This window comes from Anguilla anguilla, chromosome 1 (genome assembly GCF_013347855.1).
Source record: "Anguilla anguilla isolate fAngAng1 chromosome 1, fAngAng1.pri, whole genome shotgun sequence".
Classification (NCBI taxonomy): domain Eukaryota; kingdom Metazoa; phylum Chordata; class Actinopteri; order Anguilliformes; family Anguillidae; genus Anguilla; species Anguilla anguilla.
Window position 1 is genome coordinate 8,181,768 of NC_049201.1, and position 8,472 is coordinate 8,190,239.

Genomic DNA, 8,472 nt, shown 5'->3' on the forward strand with positions numbered 1-8,472 from the left:
AGGTATATTAATATTTATGAAGACATGTGAAATATGTCTGTCAAATTATCAGATAGGTGTCTTATCAGTCACCGCTCTCAGGTAAAGCGCGTACCTTTTCGCCTGTCTTGATCCTGTCCTCGGGTGCGTTTCGTACGTCCTGGCCGTCGTTTTCGTCCTCTGTGTAAAAACCGGGCTTGCGCCCTCTCCACCCGCGAGCCTGCGCTTGTCTCCTGTCCCAGCGTCGCGGGGGTCCCGTCTCGTCCCGTCCCGTGCCGCCGGGCGCTCTCCCCTCCCCTCCCCTCCCCTCCCCTCCCTCCCTCCCTCCAACGCCCCTGGCAGAGGCGGCTCCGGCCCCTGTGAGAGCGGTGACGAAGTCGCACCCGCCCGCTGAATTTGGGGCCGGTCTGAGAGAATGGCAGTAATGGGCCAGCGCGCTCCCCTCTGAGCTCAGTCAGGACGGGCAGGCAGGCGCAGCTCGGTCCCCCCCTCTCCCCCCTCTTGCCCTCCCTGGCCGTCGGCCCTCACCTTTTGGGAACTGTTTGGGAACCATGAAGCCCTCTTGTTCCTGTACAGACAACCATTGTCCTCCACCACCCCTATCCCCCCCCCCACCCCCACCCCCCCAAGTCTTTTTTTAGACTAGGATGCTTTCTTAGGTTAGGGTTTTAAAGGACACTGGTGAACACTTTAGTACACCTCAGTGCACATATGTGTATAGTACACCACGGTACACATTTGCGCGTAGGACACCTTAGTGCACCTACGTCTTCAGTAAATGTCAGTACGCACATATGTATGTAGTACACCTTAGTACATACATCTATGTTGTACACATTAGTACAGGTATGTTGCTTTGAATGTCACTCTGGAAATAAAGCTGCTTGCTATACGATTGGACTGTCATGTCATAAACCGCCCTCGCCTAATATCGAATAATCCATGAAAAACAAACAGTGTTACGTAATGTCCATGTCCAACGCCAGACGCATAATTTCATAGACGGTATATTTCGGATGAGTGCAATGCGTTGCTCAGTTAGATGAAGACCTCTTTTGCTTGGAGCGGTGTCAGATTGAGTCATGTGATCAGATTGAGCGCAAGCTAACACAAAGGTGACATCGTACAGTTCCTGTCGTGTTGTGCTAACCTCAAACTGACTCATTTATGTTTGTCTGGGAACAGGCGCTGATCTCCCAATCTGTGGAATCAAAACACACGTGACCTCCCCAAAAACCCCCCCCTACCCCTCCACCCCTGCCCGCTCCCCAAGCGGCCCCATCGGTGTCCACGCAGGGGGGGCCCCAATCCCTAACACACAGGCGCCACAATTCGCAACTGCAGCCCTTTAATTGGCTTTAACCACGCAGAGCTCCTGATTAAGGATAATGTCACGTTTCCGATTCTGAGAATGAGGGCCGTGCGCGTCCATCCTGCACGGCACGCTCCGCCTTCTCGGGTTGCCAGATTTAGAATTCGTCGAAAACCAGAACAACATGCACAGCTGGAAATTACGATCGAGGTGGTGAGCTGCCGGGACCGATGGCAGACCACGGAGGAGAAGAAGGGGCGGGGGGGGGGGGGGTGTGGGGGGTGTTGCTATCACTGTTTTGTGGAAAGGGAGGGTGGTTGAGACACAAATGCATTACCAACCAACTGAAAATTTTTTCAATCAATTACTCAGACTGGACATTAAATCGTCTGGCCGGGACCACAAGTAATCTGAAAAGTGGACATTCCTGTCGAAAAAACTGAGCCATCTGGCAACCCAGCCGCCTTCCTGATGGACCCTTTACCAGAATCTTCCTCCCACCCTGTCTGTCTCTCCCGCTCCCTCTCTAACACACTCGCCTTGTATTGCCATCGCTTGAATACGCAGCAGCAGGTCATTATAAAGGAGGGCTCCACAGGAGTGAGACACAAACGGCGACGCAAGCGTGATGACACGGCGCTTTGGGGGGGGGGGGGCGGGGCGGGGCGGGGGGGTGGCGGGATGAGTCGCGGGGGCGCGCACGGCAGCGGCTCTGCGGAGTCACAAGCAGCGGCGAGGGAGGAAAGGACGGGACCCTCGGCCGGCCGGCCGCTGCTCCTGGCATTTCGTCGCTTCCTGCACGGGCTGGCTGGCCTCCAGAGCAACAGCCCCACCCCCCCTTGTGGCTCACTCCCATCTGGACCCGCATGTCCGACGGCATTCAGCGGCCAGTTATACTCCAGTAAAAATCACCTCTTGCGCAACGTTCAAAGACGCCTGGGAGATTGGGGTGATGGCAAGAAAATAACCTGAGGGAGTTTAAAAAAATTTTTTTTTATAATTTCTTTTTTTCATTTTATTTCTTTCTTTCGTTTTCTTTCTTTTCTTTATTTCTTGCTCTCTGTCCAGCCTTCAGGCAGCTCACCAATACGACATCTTCACATTTCGAGCAGGCCTAGTGTGCGCCTGAACTCCAAAATAAAGGCAACAAGAGAGAGAGGCAGAGAGAGAGAGAAAGAGAGAGAGCGAGAGAGAGACAGAGAGAGAGAGAGAGAGAGATCACAGCGTAGCAGCTACACAGAGCATTCAGATCTGCAACATTAAAGAAGGAGTAATTTAATCCAGACCCTGCTAAAAAAAACTGAACCTTTTTTTAAAAAACCTAGCCATGGGCTATGAGGTGTCGTATCTTTGGCTAAGAGTGGAGAAAGCAAAAGAAGAAATTCTGTTGAGTCACGTTTTTTAAGGCAGATTCCAGCCCTGTTCATGTTCCTAGCAGCTAATCAGGGCTTACTGGAGAACGCCTAAAAACAAAAGAAAGTGGACAAAAACAGGAGGTGAAAATTAAGGACCTCCTGCAAGGGAGGAGTGATCTAAAAAAAAATAAAAATGAGAAAATGTTTGGATCAGAAAGACTGGGTGAAGAAACAGTCCTGAACGCAGACCACATGGCTTGATAAGATGAGAATAATAAATAAGTGTTGTGAAATAAATGCAAATGTCTTCTTGGTGACCTTGAGATTAGGGCCTGATTCACTAAGCCTTTTAGCATATGCAAAACCTTTTAACATGTGCAAAACTGATAGCACAACTAACGATTGGTGCAAAACCAATGCTATGACCAATGGTCATGTTGTTGGTCTTGCATGTATTAGAAGCCTTTGTACAGGTCCCAATAAATCAGGCCCATGGTGCACTAAATGCAATCTACCAATATATCATGTTATATGATGCAGTTACACCATTCTGTGGTTGTCACATCATGTGACTCAAATGACAAGGGGTGCTTGGTCTTAGTGTACACGTACACCTTTAACAGATAAAGGGGACTATTGTGCATTATCAAGTGGCATAATGGACACGGCTATTGTACCCGTGAGCAAGGTGCTTAGCCTGCATTGCTTCAGTATATATCCAGCTGTATAAATGGATGCAATGATGTGTGAAAAAATAAATAAATAAAAAAGATAAAAAGTTGTGTAAGTCACACTACTTCAGGCTAAATGCCTGAAATGTAATGTAATGGGCACACTGTGTAATCATGCATTTCGGTTATTTGGTATATACATTGCTGAGAAAGGGAACGTTCCAGAATGGAGAAGGGTACCTGGAACTTCTCATTGGGTGAAAAAGCTGAATCTGGGGGGGGGGGGAGTATAACTGAAGCAGTGCTTTTTTTAAAAAGAAAAAAAGGTACTTTCATTCTCTTTGTGAAGACGATACTCACAGCAAGCAGCGGCCCATAGGGACACATAACTTCCAGGTCCGTCCTGTCATTTTTCATCTCTCTCTCTCTCTCTCTCCCTCCCTCTCTCTCTGTCCTCCTGCACGTCCAGGTTAGTGCAACTCAGTGTCCTGCGTTGCCCTGAGCACAAGCTAACGGCGCCAGTTTGTATGCCCTCCCGAAACTGAGAGGTAAAATCTTGCTGTAGTGTGCCAGAGACTGCCTTGTGTACACACTGAGAAACGACTCTTCCCGCAAGATCAGTCTTTGGCAGAGAGCAAAGACCGAATTGTCTTGCCTCAGTCTCTGTCTGTGTTTTGACTAACATCCTGTAAATATTTACTTTCAATTCATTTTTTGCAAAAGTACAGTGAATATAATATAATAGGAAAGAGAAAACCGTTTTACTTTTTACACGGGCTTCAAAAATTCAGGGTGAATTTTTAAGAAATATCTTACACATTTTAGGCCATTTTAGGCCATTTATTTTGTTACTTACTATCAATAGATTAATAATACAGGAATATCCCACGGTGTACAACAACACATGTGGAGATTTCAAAAACTAGACTTATCCCAGTGTGCCTTACAAAATAACTTCATAAAAAATAATTCCTTAATGCAATACTTTTTTTAATAATTGTGATGCAGTTGTTCAATCATAGCACACTAGTGTGTGTAGCGAAACACAAGACCTGAGCCAATCAGGGCCCATGAATGATTGAAGAGTTCAGGAGAATGTTTTAAGTGCTACAAGTCTGAGAGGTCATCCTCTCAATCGGGCCTCATTCACAAAACCATTCAAAAATTATTCTTACTTCTGTCCTTAAAAATGTTCCTGCAAAAAAACAACAACATGAGATTCATGACACATGTGCAGACCTTTGTTTTTGAGCCTATCCCAGGTGCATGAAATGACGAATGCTGGCTGTTTGTAACTTTTATGCGCTTCATGTGATTAGCATAAGGAAACAGCCATGAACAAATACAGATAAGAAAAAAATTATGAATGCCTAAATGTTCAGTGTACGCACTTTACGATCAAATTCAATCATACGCATGTTTGGTGAACGAGGCCCATTGTGAAAGCATAAACACTTGCACATTTCTATCTTGATAAAGTGGACGATGGATGTATTACCTTTAAAAGGACAAAAGAAATGTGTGGCATGCATAGCATACGCTTCTCAGAAAACATACGGGAACTATTGAACATAAATCCTGAATAAAAGCATAACTGACAGAGCTGTTCTCCCTTCAAACACACACACACACACACACACACACACACACAGACACACACTTTCACTCTCTCTCACACACACACATACCGTACACACACACACAGACTCCCACTCTCTCTCACACGCACACACTCACTCTCTTTCTCTTTCTCTCACACACACACACACGCACACACATATACTCACTCTCTCACACACATACACACACAAACTCTTTCTCTCTCTCTCTCTCTCTCTCTCTCTCTCTCTCACACACACACACACACAAACACGTTCACCCAAACGCAAATGCCAAAACCTTAAAAAAAAAAAAGGATTGGGGGTGGGGTGGGGGGTGGGGGGTGGGAATGCCAGGCACCTGACACCTGCAGCCCTGTGTGTCCAGCGACCAGCTGAATTCTCAATCAGTGTGCGCACGCCTGCCTTCACCGTGACCTCAGAGGCACAGAGGCCTTGACCTCCCAGTGGGTGACCTTCGACCCCAGCGCATGGGCCAAGCAGGTGAGGCTCCGTACAGAGAGGGAGGGGGCAGCATGCACAGATGGGAACTGTCCCGGGCCTGCACTGTGGCCGGCTGACCCCCCCACCCCCCCACCCCCCTCATCCATTGTAACTATTAACTATATTATACCCTCTAATGGTTCCTCTAATTATCTATAATAGGGTTTGGAAGAGTTTTTTGGAAAGCATTTGGAGGAACACATGTTAACTGGGCATTGTTACTTCAGAAACTGGACCTTCTTGCTCAGAGTAATGTGTGAATTTGTGGCTTGAAGGGGAAAGGAACAATTTGGGGTTTTTTTTTTTTTAGGAAACAAATTATTTTATTTGTTTTCTTACAATGACCAATAGAATACAATTAAATATATGGGGCATGTTTAAGTGGATGCTATGATTCACTGAATCACTGAAACTCATGTTATAGGTTAAATAAACATCAGAGATGCTTTGCTATAGCAAATTTATCGATATTTTTCGATACATTTGCAAGTTCATTTTTTGCTAGGTGAGTACACAGCCGTTAAAATGAGTACTAAACTTAGCTGAACAGTGGGTGAGAGACAGAATTTCCAGGGCTTTTAAAGGCATTAACCCTTCGTGTCAGATGTGTGTTGTTATTTCATGAGGAATTCCAATCTTGCAGATCTGGAGAAGTCTTCAGCCACTTGATTGGCACGCAAACGCATGATCAAAGATGCACCAGCGGGGCTTGAAACGCCTTATTTGCTCCCCCAAGAGATACCATCAATCAACTGAAGAGTTCAATGCAACCCCCAGGTCATCTGACACTTATAAAACCTGCGCTCCCCTAACGCTTTGCTTCCTTTTGCTTGGGACGCATCAATGCGCAAATTTAATCGTGAGACACTTTGTTTTCATACCTTTCGTGAATTCAAACTTCAGGAAGACCAGCGTTCATATTGCTTCCTTCCAAACTTAAATATATAAATGCCGTTTGAAGACACATTTCATACGTGAAATTGAAGGTTAATGCTGAGAAATCTTGTTAAGGGCGGACAAAAGCGTATCTGCCATTGGCTGACGTGCGTCGGTTTTTCTCGCGTTCACACACACACATAACAAATGCACAAATAGGAAATAAATGCATTTACACACCACCTCTCCCATGCCAAACCTCTCACATGCACAATCTAAACCTTGCTTCTCCTAAATAAGCGCCCCCCCCCACCCCCCACACTCCACACATCCCTGAGCAGCTGCGTCATTATAAAACTCTTTTGAACTTCTCACTAGATGTCAAATGCCACATGTGGCAGTTTAAGACAGATGTATTGCAGCTGCTTTTGAGTTCTCATTTCATCTCCAACACCACTCCCTCCCCCCCACCCCCCACCTCACAAACTTTGTTCTAACAGCATCCCACCCCCCCCCCACCACCCCCCCACTCCAAAAAAAACAACTCACAAACCTCATTCTAACTACAACCACACTCATACCTCCCCAAATATCTTAAGACCTTCTTTACCGTGATATCATAACACCCCCCACATCCGTGAACTCTGACCCCCCTCTTTTTGTAATATCTGCCTGGTGACCAGGTTTCACTCAGGTGTCCCAGTTCTAATGGGACACTAAATGGACAGTTCTAAGCAGGACACTGAACACCTCAACACCTGCACACATCACTGTTCCGCAAACCTCCCCCCCCCCTTCACCTGCCCCCCTGACGACACCTCCAGCTCCACTGAAACAAATGAAGGTGATATAGCACCAATCTCATCCAAAAAGGGTTGATGTGGGCAAAGGTTTTTCGTGTAAGTCCAGCTCTATGACATCTGATTCTACTTACCAAGGCCTTGATTGAAGACTATGATTAGTTAATTAGTTGTGTCAGGTGTTGTAATGCAGGGCTAAAACAAAGACCTGCACCCACACCGGCCCTTTTTGCATAAGATTGGACACCCCCTGATATAGCTATATGATGGTACAAAACTACTGAGATACAACTGATCTGTAGCTTTCTTTCCCAAAGCTACCCTGGGTAGAGATCTTACTGGTTCTGTGAACATCGCTCCCATAGAACCTATTAGCATAGTGTTAGCATTGTATTTACAGTATTACACCGGCATAGTCTCTATAAGCAGAAAACCTTAAAAGACCCACAGACATGAGCGACTTAGTCGCTTTACATTTACCTTTAATGAGAGGACATTTTATTTTTGAGAAAAATTTTTTTTAAATGACAAAAAAATAAACTAGGCTTAATCAAAAAAAGAGATATTGCTTTTATTCCTCTTAGTTTCAACAATCTGTCTACAAGGGGATTGTAAAGGTAAAATGCATGGGTTTTGGCAGTGCCCCTTAAAAGAAGTTACCTATTTCTGCCAGTAGGTGTCACTAATGTGCTCTCAAGTAGTTCTTAATGCCCCCCTCTCTCCCCCTCAGAAACTACTGTACCTCACCCTCCCAGTCAAATGCACCAGTGCAGTGCATACAGGGAGCTCACAGCCTGTGCCCTACCTGGTCACACCTCTTTAAAATGTTTTTTTCTTTCTCTTCTTCTCTTTTCTTCCACCCCCCCCTCCCCTCTTTGGAGCCCCTTTTTTCCACAATGGCTCCTCCAGTTGATTAGCTGTGATTACGGCCATGTCTGCACTGCTAAACAATTTAGATGTTTAAAATGTGATCCACCCCTGGGGTCTGGAAGCACTTCGGCAGACACACAGGCCCAGTGTTTCAGAAAGGGGTGCTCAGGTGGAGAGAGGGAGAGAGGGAGAGAGGGAGGGAGGGGTGGGGGGGGGAGAGAGTGGCCAACCGGTCCCAGCCGTAATCACTGTGACACTGACAAAAAAAAAAGACAATTGGATCCACAGTATCAAGCTTCCCTAACTCCGCTTTTTTCCCTAACTGCCGTTACCGCGGCAACACCGGCTCTTCTCCTCAAATTCACAGGGAAATAAAAAGACCGCACAAGTCATAAAAAAAAACAAAAATAAAAGAATGACAAAACTGCTGACGCGAAAAAATAAAACTCAAACACTTTTCACAGATCTTCTAATTATGCACAGTCTTCCTGCCCTGTGTCGTGGATG